Below are 13,742 nucleotides of genomic sequence, written 5' to 3' on the forward strand. Positions count from 1 at the left end.
AAAAATAAAACAAAATAAAAATTAAAAGCGATGAAAAAGATTTGAAATGTGGTATAAAGAGAAATATCAAATACATAACAACATTTATGCAAAAATATCTTCGTAAAGACACCTTCCCTTGTAGTTGGGAGATGTCTTTGTAGATTCCCCACACCATGAAATTTTCCAATTTTTATACATATATACATACATGAAATTATAACGATCAATAAAACAAAGTTATAAATTTGAGACTAATATACACATTTACAAACATGATAAATTAAAATACAACTAAAATTAGAGAAGCTTAATACAATAAGGGACTAAATAATAATAACTGAAATTTTTAGGACTAAAACAACAAAAACTTAAACTTAAACGAATAAAATAACAAAAACAGAAAGTTAAAGGACTAAAATAGAAAAAAATAGAAAGGTAAAGGATTGAGTTGTAAATATAGAAAGTTAAAGGACTACAATAGAAAATATAGAAATTTAAAGGATTAAAATAGTAAAAATAGACATTTAAGGGTCTAAATAGCAAAAAAGAAACTTACAGGACTAAAACAGTAATTACAAATAAACCAGAGTCCAAATTTCAACTATTAAATAACACATGTACTAAAAATGAAAATAACTAATAGACAATGTAAAGGTCTAAAATGAAATAAATCAAAAATCAAGGGTCAGATAATAATTAAATCAAAATACCAAATAGGGACTAAAATACAAGATTTACAAATATCAGGGCCAAATTCAAACATCAATAAAAAAATATACGACAAATGCTACCAATGACTAAAATGAAATAACTAAAAAAATTGTGACCAAAGTAAAACATACACAAACATGACAAAAATAAACAACTAGTGACTTAAATATAATTATTAAAAGATACATGTCTGAAACAGAATATTAAAATTTCATTTAATGATCAAATCAAGAGATTACAAATATATAGGGACCTATAAGGTGATTTGCCCCAAGAAATATGAAAAATACGGGTGTGAGAACACAAAAATACAAGGACTAAAGTTAACATTAACCCATAAAAAAACATGCTAACACTCCCCTGTTAAACAGCGTCGTTTTAAGTTAACTATAAGGACCCAAATTTAGGGCATTTTTCCCCATCACCACTCATTTCCCCTTTTTCTAAAGAGAGAGAGAGAAAGAAAGAGTCACAGACTCTCTCAACCCTCTCCTCTGGGAGAAGGAATACCACGACGGCCGGAGAGGAACACGACGGTACACGTGATGGCGCCCGACGACCGGAGAAGCAAAACTGACCTCAAATCATTCTTCTTCTCCCCCACAACCCGAAACCCAAATTATTTTCACCTAAAACCAACCCTAGGAACGTAGATCTAAACCTTTACCTTTCGAATAAACGTAACTCCGACGACCCGTGGGCTTCCTGACGAGCTCCGACCAAGGTAAGGGTTTTTTCCTTCTCCCTTCTTTTTCCTTTTTTTGTTTGATGTTTGATTCTCTCAACCCCAAATGCTCTATGATTTTTCCCATTTCTCCCTCTCTCGTATTTTTTTCTCTTTCGTTATTCTCCCTATTTTTCTCACCGAACCCGAATGTTTCCCTCTAGTTATTTTTCTCTTCTTTTGTCTCATTTAATGGATGGCCCCCCTTTGGTTGATAATAATGAGTTATGGAAATAGGGGAATGGTTTTCTGATTTGGGTAGGTTAAAAATCCCAATTTTTTGGGATTTAAGTTTTTTTAATTTGGGGTTTTTCGATTTGGTGATTATTGATTGACTTTCTTATTGATTTGGTGTCTGTTTGGTTACTGTTGATGACGATGACAGCTCGGGATGACTCGGCGGTGGTTGACACGCACGGGGAGATGACTGGTGAAGCACACGCGCCGATGGGGAGTCGAATAACTGTTGGCGGCGACTGCTTTTTACCTACTTGGGCGGTGGTGATTGAATTAGGGTTTATAAGCCCTAATCAGATTTGGGTTTAATCCTGGTCCGGTTTGGGTTAGATGATTGGTTATTGGATCCTCAGATCGGGTCAGCTACTGGTGGGTTGTTGGAGCTTCGGGTTGGGCTTCTGTAATGGGCTCTAGGTTAACCTAAAATTGGACTTCTTGTTTGGGTCAACTGGTGAGTGGGTCCCAGGTAGGCTTCAAGGCCTGTAAAATATGTAATCAAAATACTTAATAAAAAAATAATAAATATAATAATAATAATAATAATAATAATAATATAATTAATATTTTGTAGACCCGGATAAAAATGGGTGTCTACAAAAATCATATCTAAAGTGTAGATTTTGTTTTATTTTAGTATTCGTCGTTAAAAACTTTAGTTTTTGTTTCATTTTAGTATCCCGTTTAAAATTTAATGTTAAGTTTTGAAAAGATTGAAAGTTTAGGTACTAAAACAAACTTAAATTGATAGTTTATGTACTAAATGCTTTAAGATTTTAATGGTGGGGTACTAAAATGAAATGAAAACTAAATATTAAGTGTGATTTTGAAAAAAAAATCGAAAGTGTAAATACTAAAATAGACCAAAACTGATAGTTTATGTATTAAAAGCGTAGTTTAACCTAGTTTCTATTTAAGACTTTAAACATTTTGACAAGTTGACTAGATTTTATTTTTGGACTTGTGATAATTGTGACATGTTTTTATTACAAATAAGTTGATTAATCCTTGGAAAGGATACATGGATATAAACCTATTGAATTTTTTCTCTTTTGTTTGAAACTTTTTACATAGAATAGATATAACACTATTTGCACAATGTTTAAACTCATAAATTGAAAGATGTAATACATATCAATACTAGTCAACGGGTATCCACGTTATATTCTAGATTTATATTCATAATGTGTTACATATTGAAATTGAGTATCGATACTATTCTAGTTGTATTAACACTCAGATAATATAAATCAAATCAATTGAAATAAAAATCAACTTTTAAAGGTGTTGTATAAAAGTACGATTTAAAATTTAATTGTTTGGGATTATTTTTAAAAAATGAGTTCGCAAAGATAAAATGTCCATTATAGACATTATGTTGTAAATTAAAAATATAGCATTTCAATTATATTTACACTTGTATATGAATCATATCAATTTAAACTATAATAAATATTATTATATATGCATTATATCAATTTAAACTATAACAAAAATATATATAATATAAATAAAGAATATAATTATAATAAAAGTATATTTTATATAACTCATTATTAATATTTTAATATATAAATCATAATTTTTATTTATTTTTAAATGATTAGAATAAATTATTAAAAGTAATAAATCATTTTTAAATATTAAAATAAAACGTAAATGCATAATTAAGCGAAACTCATACATTTGTAAGTGTAAAATTATAATTTACTTCCAAACGTAAAGTTGAAAATGAAAATGTTAGAAATCTTAGTTTTTGTGGTTGGTTTGAAACCACCGTTTTTATCGATTTTTTTTTATTTTTTACTTATTTAATATTGATTTTACGATCAAAACGAATTTTTTAACTAAAAATGCTTCAAGCCATAATGTATCAAATTGATGTGGATATTGTCTATGAATATAATGTTGATCATTCAATATTGACATCTATAGTCTAGTATTACTACCAATGGCCTAAATTTGTTAAATTATTCAAGTGGTCCTTCAATAATGTAAGGTTTATTATATGATCTTGTAATTCGTAATGTTTTCAAGTAAGTCCCTATTTATGATTAATTGAATATGATTTATATGATTTTTTTTTCAAATTTGAGTACGACATGTTTTAAACAATCAATGTTACATTGTTGATCTAGTTTACAATTATATCAAATTGAGGGTATTATATACTAAGGATTTAAATTAGAAGTGAGTCGATTAACTTGAAAAGGACACAGACATGGACATCTTAATTTTTCCAATGTATGCGGTTTTTCTTGATTAAGGTTTTCTAGATAAGATCTATATAACGCAATACTTAAACCCATAAATTGGATGACAATACACGCTTAAACAAGCTTGAGTCCATGTCCCTCTAGATTGTTTTTTAAGTAGGTGTTCTATTATCTTATCATATTAAAGACGAATCGTTAGTGTTCATTAAAAAAAAAGGGTAAACTACGCCAATGGTCACTGATGTTTGGGTAAGTTTTCGTTTTCACCACTAATGTTTAAAAAGTTACAAATTGGTTACTAATGTTATCGTTTGTCATAAAATGGTCACTGGTCGTTAACAGCCGTTAGGAGCCGTCACGGAAAACATGCGTGGAACGTTAGATGCTTACCTGGAATGCCATGGTGGAATAGAGCATTACTCTAACGTTCATTTTCTTCTCCCCTTTAAATAAAACCAATCCCTAACCCTAATCTACCTCTTTTCCTTCATATTTTTCTTTGTTGAAATTTTTCTCAAATCCTTCCCAAGATAAAAGCTAGCAAAGGTGAAGATGGAAGACTCTATTGAAGTTCCTCTTTGTAATTGTGGACAACCAGCTAAGGTGGTGATGGCTTGGATGAATGAAAATTATGGGAGGAGGTTTTTTGGTTACCGAAATTATGGGGAAAAAATGAGTACAAAATGTCATTTTTTTTGTTTGGATGGATCCTCCCATGATGCCTCGGGCAAGATTTGTTTGCTTAGGGTTGTTGAAGAAATTAAGAAAAGTCATTTGAATGGTGTTATTTGAATGCTTAGGGAAACGAGAGGATTTTTTTGGCTTGTTATCTTGATTTTATGTGTCTATAAGCTTTGGGTTAGCAAATGAAAATGATGTTATTTGAATGGTGGATTAAAAGCTTTGTAATGGAAGTTTTTGTAATGGAAGTTTGTATGTGTTTCCAGATTAATTCTTATGGTTCTATTATTTTGCAATGGTTTTTCTTCCTTTGTATGTCTATAAACTTTGATTTTTGAATTGTGCATTTAATTTTTCTTCATTTTGCATTGAACTGCAAGAATAATTAAAAAATGAATATTACAAAGAAATGCCAAAATATGATGTATTTCATTATCAGTAAACTGATACAAGTCAAAATACAAGTAAGAACAATAATTTGTCAAACCTGTTCTAATTCAATATGACATTAAGCCTAAAGCTTAATTCATGAAAATATGGATAGTTCATAAGTAAACTTTACAAAAAGAATGGCTATGCATCAAAGCCAATCAAGCAGAAGCAGGTATATAACAAAGTAAGTCAAGTTCCTAGGTAAACTAAACAAAAAGTTCCATCAATACTACCCATTTCATTCTTTTGATGTTGTGTGCAAATCTTGATTGTGAGGGATAGAAACAGAAGATTCTTGACTTCCAGGCATTGCATGGTCTGTTGTAGATGGTGGCATCATCCAACGGACTGTTGTAGGTGGATTATGTGGCCTCATTGTAGGTAATTTTGGCCTTAATACTTGTTGCCTTGTAGGTTGGATGGTTCGAGCTCGTCGTTGCATTGGAGTTGAGTGTTGGGATGACTGGTCAGGTGCATGTGGTTGGCTGGATTCTGATTCATGTTGGTTTAGACTCATGTTACCGCCAACTTCTCCTCCACAGGTCCTCTTATTGTGGCCAGGTTTACCACACATAGAGCAGTTTCCCATCGAACCTTTCTTGCTTAATTTAGGCCCATTCTTATTTCCTTCATCAGCTTCCTTTCTCCTTTTTTTAGTTGGTCTTCTAGGAGGTCTTCTCAATTCTGGAGGCAGAATAGGCTTCATTTCAGTGACAGGAGTCCATTGCTTAGCACCTATTAACAAAGAAGAAAGAATTTAGAAAATTAGCATGACATAAATTATTTAGGTATATGTAAATAGTTGAGTAGTTCACCTTTGACAAGACAAATGAAATTAGAATATATTGCAAGCCTTGTGGATTTGTGGTAGCAAGTATGAACATAAGGTTCAGGTCGATCATTGTACAATTGCATGACTGCTACTGCATAGATACATGAGATGCCTGTCAGGTCCCATTTTCTACAAGAACAAGAGTGAGAGCCCATGTCCACCACATGTTAGTTTCCTGGACCATATTCAACCTGATATTTCAACCCTCCAGCATGTGTAGCCCAACACCTGCATATATCAATAAAAACAACATAGTTCAACAGAATATTTAAACATTCATAATGGTCTGCACATCTCAAATGGTCTCAACATATTTCAACATATTTCAACAACATATCTTAACATATTTGATAGCATATGTCAGCATATCTCAACGAAATATTAAATTTGAAAAGAGTTACCTAGTTGCTTGATCAATTATAATGTTCAACTTCTTCTGAATATTTGGACATAATGGCCCATTAATCTTTTCAGTTACTTCATATCTGCAAACAATTCTTCTCATAATTTTGGTTCTAATTAGCTCCATCATAGTAAGGATGGGCTTGTCTCTAGCTTCCAAAATTATCTGCACAATATATAATTTGTTAAGAGTTATAGAAAAATAATATATATATAAACAATATTATAATAAGATTACCTTGTAAAACATTCACAAAGGTTATTGAGAAGTATGTCAGATTTAGTAGTGGTGGAGAAGTGTGCTTTGGACCACTGTTGAGGGTTAAGATGCTTCATCCACTCAAATGCATCATTAGACAAAGTCTTCAATTCTGTTATGGCATCTTGGAATTCTCTACCATAAGTTGCTCTAGCAGATCTCCACAGTGCATCCTTAAGAGCTTTTCCTTTGTGATCTTTTTTGAAGTTGGCATAAATATGCCTTACACAATTCCTGGCTTCAGCATTAGGGAATAGCTCTGGCACAGCTTCAACAAGTCCCTACAAGGATAACTTAATAAATAATTATGATAATAGACTTACTAATTTATAATAAATGCAAAAGTTAAGAACATAACCTTTTGTCTATCAGACATAAAACACCATCCATATGAGTTGTCAATGTCCAAGTCTCTTCCAAGAATTTCCAGAAACCATAACCATGAAACTGATTCTCACTCTCCACAACAACATATGTTATGGGATAGATTCCACCATTAGCATCGGTACCAACTGCTGCTAGTAAGTAACCAGCATAATAACCCTTCAAGAAGCATCCATCAAGGCTGATAATCCTTCTACAACCTACTTTGAACCCCTCTTTGCAAGCTTAAAGACAAACATACATTCTTTGAAATAGTCTATTATCTAGTTTGCAAATAGTTGTAGTTCCAACATTTGTATTCCTTAATCCAAGTAAATATTCATAGATATTTCCATATTGTTCTTTCAATTTACCTTGAATCATTTCTAAGGCATGCTCTCTAGCCCTTCCACATTTAGTCAAAGAACAAACTGTCCCATAGTCAGTCATCACATTTTGTTTGAGGGAAGTCAAAGAATAATTCATATCAGACATGAATTTCTGAATATATTTCATCCCGATGAACCTATAACTGACATTCTTATTTTTTAACAACTTAGCACAAGTGTGTTCGGACTCGTAAGTCTTAATCTACCAAGTGTTCAAATCAGAATCATGTGAATGCAATGGGGAAGCCCATAATTTCCATGGACAACCCTCCCTACAAATTGCTTGTAATCTCTTGTTGTCATTAACCTTAAACAAGACAGTTGTTCTATTCACCTTCCCATATTGCCTAATTGCCTTCTTTAAAGTCTATTTACTACAAAATAACATACCCTTTTGAAATTTAGGGTTCTCCATATCAGTCTCTTTGTTAAACTCAAGGAAGGTAGGACAGGCATCTGAGTCATAATCTCTGTCATTGTTTAATTCCCCTGAATTAACAGGACTAGAGTAAAACATTTCATCAGATCTATTGTTAAACTCATGCCTACCCATGTCCCCTAAAATATTTATCACATTCTCCTCTACCGTACTAGGTAAACTCTCCTCATCATCAAAAGAATTTTCACCATCAGTTTCTTGAAAATCAGAATCTGATTCATTAGATCCATTGTTTTCATCTTCTACCACAACTTCTTCAAAATCAGCTTCTGTCCCTCTAACACCTTCATTACTAGACTTGTCTTTCTCATTGTCTCTTTCAACATTATCCATTTCTACACTAACACTTTCAACATTGTCCCTTTCAACACTACCCATTTCAGCATTGTCCCTTTCTACACTGTCCATTTCAGCATTGTCCCTTTCTACACTGCCCATTTCAGCATTGTCCCTTTCTACACTACCCATTTCAGCATTATCCATTTCTACACCAGCACTTTCAGCACTATCCATTTCTACACCACCACTTTCAGCATTGTCCCTTTCAACACTACCCATTTCAGTATTGTCCATTTCTACACTACCCATTTTAGTAGTATCTATTTCTGCACCACCACTTTCAGCATTATCCATTTCTACACCACCACTTTCAGCATTATCCACTTCTACACCACCACTTTCATAACATCCACTTTCAGTTATACCCTTAACTTGTGCATAGATGTGAATATATCTATTCCTAGGTAAACTCTATACCATTTTCATTACATCAGAATCAGTTCCTAAAGGCATGATGGAAGACCCAGTTAATTTTGCATTTGGCAGTAACCAAAATAATTGTAAAGGAGTAGGGACTAATATTTGCTCCATCATTTCACAAAAGTCAAGTAAAGAGATTGTGTCACAATCACACAAGTCAAAATAAGCAATCTTGTTACCAGTGAACTTCATTCTAGGTGAATGTACAAATGATCCACCGTAGTGACACACAACAAAAAAATTTTCATCTTCACGACCTGTAACAAGATTTTTGAATTGATATTCAGCATAGTAGGACCCATAACACACATATACACTTTATCATATTAACATATGATCCAATATTATTACAATATTCAACATACAAACATGTAAGGCCTGCAACAATACAATATTCAGAATATTTATAGTTACAAGCATATAACACATATACACATAAATAGTCATAAAGTCAACATAATTTATTAAATCCTTGTGGTCCACAAGAACACAATATTAACCATTATTTTCAAACATGTAGGGACCACAACATTACAACATTCAGAAAATATTATTAAACTGCATGGTTTACAACAATATAAAACATTCAACATACAAACACGCCAAAACCACAAAGTTAGTATATCCCACATATTTCAAAAATTTCAACATTCAACATATCCCACATGTCAAAACCTTTACAACATAAAGCATATAACAAAAAAAATAGCATGAAAAGTGGATACATGATTTCAAGTGGATATAAAGTGATCATATCAAGAAAATAACATATAACATAAAGTACATATCATTTATGTTGGACATAAATCATATAACATATAACATAAAGCATTGCCAGTAGAGTTGTAAAGTTGTATAACATATCATATAAATATGAAAAGTGGTCATATAAACAGAAAATATTGCAAGTCTAGTTGTAAAGTTGTCAACAGAAAATCAACATTACTTCAACATAAACCACATACATTTTCTGTCAAAAGAAAATAGAAAACATTGCAAGTAAAGTTGTCAACAGAAAATCAACATTATTTCAACATAAACCATATACATTTTATGTCAACACAAAATCAATACAGTTGTCAAAAATCAAGAATCAAGAGTAATATAAAACAAAATAATCGACATTATTTAAAAAAAAAAACCATTCAATTTTCTGGCAAAATTCTAGGTTAAACCATTTTCTCTCAAACTGAAAATACAGCTTATCGTAAAGCATGGCGTTGTCCCCTTTTTGTCGTAGCCTCCATGTCAGAACCATCTTCACTTTAAACCCTAAAAATTTCCTCGAACCCCTCTTGTAGATGCTTAATTTGTCTGGGTAGTTAAGAAACCAGAAAAAACTAGAGGGAACGGTTTGTAGAGAGTGGGGGGGTATTGTGAGTTATAAAAAAAAACTGTAAATGGGGGATGGTCAGTTTTTTTTAGATATAACCATTAATCAACAGGAAAAAAAGAGGGGGGCAACACAATCAAAAAGAAAAGGAGAAACAGTGAAAAGAAAAAGGACGAAAAACACAGAAAAAAGAAAAAGAACAGTACTTGTAAAAGGTTATTTCTCATATTCGATGATCAAAGGAAGGAAAGGATCTCTCTTGTCATTAAATCAGAGTAATACGCAAAATCAAAAAGGGGTACTTATTTCTATGTTTCCATTCTCAATTGTTTTTGTAATTTGCTTACTTATTTCTATGTTTCCATTTTCAATTGTTTTTGTAATTTGCTTGTACATGCATATGCTTTGAGTCAAAATCAAGTTAAAATATATAGAAATAACAGTACATTTACCTTAGAGGTTTGGGGTCATTTCTGGTGCTACATTCGAAGGAAAAAGAATAAATAGGTTCCTAAAAAACAGAATAAAATCAGTAAATATTTTGAAATCAATTCGTTTAAGGGTTGAATGCAAATAGGAAAAGGGTTTTAGTCCATTTACCTTATTCGTCGGAAACATTATTGTTGGTTTTGTCGGAGTAGATAGTGGGTACTTTTGTGAGGCTTCGGTTCGGTAACAAAGGGGTAGAGCGAGGTCGTGAGGTCTTGGTTCCTCAACGGAGCTTTCGAGGGTGAGTCCGCGGTGGTCGAGAGTTCAGCAGTGAAGATTGGGGGTTGTTTTGACCTTTGGGTTATGGTTTCTTGTTGTGAGAGATTTGAAGCTTAAGGGTTCAAGGTGATTTACGGGGTGGACTCGAGGTTGTGTGGATCCTCATCGGAGCCTTGGGCGGCGGCCATGGTGGCCACGGCCTCGTTTGGTTGCTTTGAGAGAGAATGAGAGGAGCTTTGAGAGAACGGCAGGGGAGGGGAGAGTTTATTAAAGTGAGGCTGAGTTTAGAATGAAAATTAGGTTAAAACTAAGCCTAAGGTTCCTAATATATTCAGTCTCCTAAATGGCACCGTTTAGGACCTGCGCCTAGGAGAGGGTTAATCACGCAGACGTCCCTTGCAGTTCTCATATGTTTCGTTTTAGTCCTTGCTTTGGTGTTGGGTACATTTCGAATTTGGCTCTTAATCTTTATGTTTATTACATTTTAGTACGAGCCATGTTATTTTAAGTTTTGACAACTTTATGTATTCGGCTCTTAAATTTCAGAATATTTATTTTAATCCATCTCGTTAGTTAAGTCATATTTTGTGTTGTTGATATTTTTGGCCTGTTGTTTCGTGTTCTTTTATTTTAGTCCTGTAACGAGTCTTTTGTGTTTTCCTAATTCTGTTCTCTTTGTTTATGCATATTCTAATTTAGTACCCAGTGTGTTACTTTTTTTTGTTTGTTTGTCTTCACATCTAGCTTGTAATTTTTATATATGACAATTTAGTTACTTAGTATGCTTGTTGAGTTTAGTGTTTAATTTCTATTTTGTATGCTTAGTTTTAGTTTTCTGTTATTTTGGTCCCCATGTCAGTATTGAATACGAGATTGTTGTTATTGACAATAGGTTTTTATATATATAGCAATTGATGTTATTTTAGTGTATGTGCATATTTTATTTTAGACTAAGATGGTTATTCGAATGTGTGACATTATATGATTAGTTTTTGCATGACATCCTTTTGTATAATTTGCCTGTTAGCCTCATGTGTACAATTCGACATCGTTACATAATTGATTTAAGGGTAATACCCTTTTAATTTAAAATTGTTTTAAGTGGGTTGTCTTAACTGATTAGAGATCCACTTTCGACAATTTTAAATTAAAAGTGTATCCCGAAAGTGAAACCTAAAAATTGATCCATCACACTAAAATTTGGGAATGAGAGAAAAAGAAATGTTCGTTTATTTAAATATATCGAGAAAAGGTTGTTATATCTTTAAGATCTGGTCTCGATATTTGTAAATAATCGAACATTCTTTATCTTTCTAAAATGACTTGGTAATTTTAATTTAATTCGTTTGAGTGTTCTTGAATGTTTTAAATTTACATTTTTGTTTTATGGGATCAAAAATCAAAATAAATCCGAATTTGTAAAGTTCATTGCAAAGACGTTAATTAATCGATTAGGTACCGATTTAGGGCGTTGTGGGGGTGCTAATCCTTCCCCACACGTAATCGACTCCCGAACTCATTTTTTTGGTAACGCAGACCTCAATTTGTTGTTTTAATTAAAATTAATTTTTACTTAAAATGACGAAACATTTTTGGTGCCCAATCACACCCTAATCAAAGATTGGTGGCGACTCTTCGAACCGTATTTTTTCGATCGTAAAGAAAATTCAAAATTTTTTGAAACGAGAGGTCTTTTAAACTGCATTTTTTTAATCATTTGAAAGAGAATAATACAAAAATTAATGTGGTTTTTTAAAATCTTACCTTTTCACCTTTTAGAAAAAAATCGTTTCGACAGCTTGGCGACTCTGCTGGGGACGTTTTTTTAGAGAGTCAAGCCGATAGTCGATTAATTAATTGTTTTTGCAATTGAAAATTACAAATTCGTTTTAATTTGGTTTTTGATCCCTTGTTTGGTTTTTAAATAAGTTTCGTTTGTATTTTGATTTCTTTAATTTAATTTGATTGACAATTAAATAGTTGTACTAATCTGTTTGTTAATGATTTCAGAATAATTATTTGTTTTAGGAATTGATTTTGAGTGTTTTTATTGTTTGTTTTTTCGCTTTTCCTCACACACTGCACAGCTGCATTATCATAACATGAGCTAAAACCCCGCTCCGTCCTAATTAAGTAGGAGTGAGAGACTATGCCCTCGTGTGGTTTTCACCTCCGCATGGGATAGTGGATCGCTCCTGGAGCTCACGCCTTATGGTCCTCGTGATGGTATTCACCTCCGCATGGACATAAGGAGGTGTGTTCCCTCGAAATTGAACTCGATCCCCTAAAGCCTGTGATGGGCCAGGATTGAGGGTTCGGCAGCCCAAAGGGGCACCGGCAAGGACAATTCGAGAACCTATTGCTTTAGAACCTAACCCGGCATATAGTGAATATAGAGCCCGAACTTAGGTTGAGCCAAACCCGAGCCTTAAGAATCCTGTGAGGAGGGTACACAAGGAAAAGCTTTGTTGAGTCATTTATTTTCGTTTTTTCGAATAAATGCATGCGAACTAGATATCATGCGGTTAGGTTTATTTTTTTGAACAAGCATGCGAATTAGATATCATGCGTTAGGATTTCTTTTTGTGGATAACAAAGCATGGGGGTAGATATCATGTTGGGTAGGATCTGATAAAGCATGATTGGGTAGCCAGCATGTGGGTAGGATTCTTGAATAAATTATTATCCCGACTTAATTGCTTTATATTTACTAACCGATCTTTTGTTGTTTTTGCCTTGTTTCTTTTCTGTTTTGCATTGCATTGTCCATTACATGGTGTTGATTTGGGGTCGATGTCCATATAGAAGGCCAGTAATATGGAACGAACGGTTCGAAAAGAGGTTGAAGACAATGCAGATGTTATGAGGTGGTCGGAACAGTCCCAGTTGACCAATGGAGACAGCGTGATGCCTGGATATGTGTCAGAGTTATTTGGTTATACTCACATCAACGTGTGTCAGAATGATCTAAGTGAGCTAAAGGAGATATGGGGAAGATGGACAGTAGCCGATAAGGAGAGGTTTTATCAGTTGTACGGTGATATTCCTTATCTTCTGGATGTTCCTATTGACAGAAATCTGTTTAGAGCATTGGCGCAGTTCTGGAATCCGGCTTATAGCTGTTTCACATTTGGTAGAGTAGACCTGACACCAACAATAGAGGAGTATCAAGCATTGATCCGTTGTCCGAGGTCCCAGATAGATAGAATATATACCAAGCTGCCAGTCACTCCTTCATTTAAGAAGAAATTACTATTGATGACCGGAATGAGTGAAGA

Source organism: Hibiscus syriacus, unplaced genomic scaffold (genome assembly GCF_006381635.1).
Source record: "Hibiscus syriacus cultivar Baekdansim isolate YM2019G1 unplaced genomic scaffold, ASM638163v2 tig00111200_pilon, whole genome shotgun sequence".
NCBI classification, from domain to species: Eukaryota; Viridiplantae; Streptophyta; class Magnoliopsida; order Malvales; family Malvaceae; genus Hibiscus; species Hibiscus syriacus.